Source organism: Trichechus manatus, unplaced genomic scaffold (assembly GCF_000243295.1).
Source record: "Trichechus manatus latirostris isolate Lorelei unplaced genomic scaffold, TriManLat1.0 scaffold00027, whole genome shotgun sequence".
NCBI lineage: Eukaryota > Metazoa > Chordata > Mammalia > Sirenia > Trichechidae > Trichechus > Trichechus manatus.
The window spans coordinates 6,282,801-6,284,129 of NW_004443963.1; the positions used below are offsets into that span (position 1 = coordinate 6,282,801).

General features: G+C 59.4%; 1 protein-coding gene across 1 annotated transcript in view; it reads right to left on the reverse strand.

The window, feature by feature from the left end:
- Positions 1–317, reverse strand: part of SLC41A2 (solute carrier family 41 member 2) — a 167,112-nt gene extending 166,795 nt beyond the window's left edge. The window contains exon 1 of the mRNA XM_004373780.3: positions 253–317. The gene's annotated coding sequence lies outside the window, so the exon portion shown is untranslated. The remainder of the gene's footprint in view (positions 1–252) is intronic.
- Between the last annotated feature and the right edge of the window lie 1,012 nt (positions 318–1,329).

Sequence of the window (1,329 nt, forward strand, 5' to 3'; positions counted from 1 at the left end):
CCCCCGCTAGGCCCGCTGGCCTGGCCGGGTCCGCGCTCTGGCTGCAGAGTCAGGAGCCGGAGATTCCGTCCCCAACTCCCTCCATTACCTGGGATGCGCCCTACCCCGGCGCCGCGGCCAGTGCCGAGACTTCCTCTCCATTATCACCTGCTCCGAAGCGCGGCAGCAGCGGCCGGTGTGAGGAGAGGGGACCCCATCTCCTCAGACCGACAGAAGCACCCGGGCGGGGTGGGGGGGAGAAGGGGTATTCACCTAGTCCCCAGGCGCCGGCGGCGGCAGCGGCAGGCGGCGGCTCCGGCCCGTGACTTCTTCCAGCTGGCGCACCTCTTCACGCCGTCGCGGCCCAGCGCTGACAGCCCGGGCGCCGGCGCCTGCGACCGGCTCTCTCTCCGCGGCCCCGCCGCCCCGCCCCCGCGTGGTGGATCTGCGCAGGCGCAGCTGCCCGCGCCCTGAGGGGAAAGTGAGAGCTTGGTGATGTGGCCGCCGGGGAGGCGACCTGGAGCGCGAGTGCCGCACCCTCCCGTACCCTTCCGGCGCCCTGACAGACGCCCGGCCCGAACGCGCGCGGGGTAACGAAGAGGGTTATTTTCAGGGGAGCCGCCACAGGACAGAAAGACTGTGGCCTTTTCCGCAGTCCTCCTCGTCCTGGTAGGTATCATATTCCACCCCACCAGCGCACGCACAGCCACTCTTCCCGCTGCGCCTGAGTCCGAGCCCCCAAATCTGTGACTCATGATTTCTGTTCTCTGACCAAGGACCTCCTTTAGGCTGGGCTTGTGTTTTCTTCTCTCAGACTGAGATTAAAACCAAGGCACAGAGTGTGGACGTGCAGGAACCGAGGTCTGAGGGACGCGCTGGACCACTAAGCCCAGAAAACTTAGGAATGCTCGTTACAACTTCCTCGCAGGAAGAGCGGTTTATGTGCGGTGTGTGGCTGAGGTGTCAGGCTTTTCAAGTTTTTCCACACTTGCTCTTAAATTTAGGTAAAAGTGAGCCATATTTGCAATATGAAGCTTAGAACTCATTTATTTAACAATCATTTATTGAGCACCTATTTACAGGAGCCCTGGTGGCGCAGTGATTAAAGCAATCGACTGCTAACCGAAAGGTTGGTGGTTCGAAACCACAAGCGTCTCCGCGGGGTGGAAAGATGTGGCAGTCTGCTTCTGTAGAGATTTGCAGCCTTGGAAACCCTATGGGGTAGCTATGAGTCGGAAATCTACTCCTGGCAGTGGGTTTTTTGGGTTTATTGTATGTGATTCTGGTAATGGTCAATGCGTAGGGATACTCTAGTGATCAAAACAGGGGTATAAGTCCTCAGACAACTTA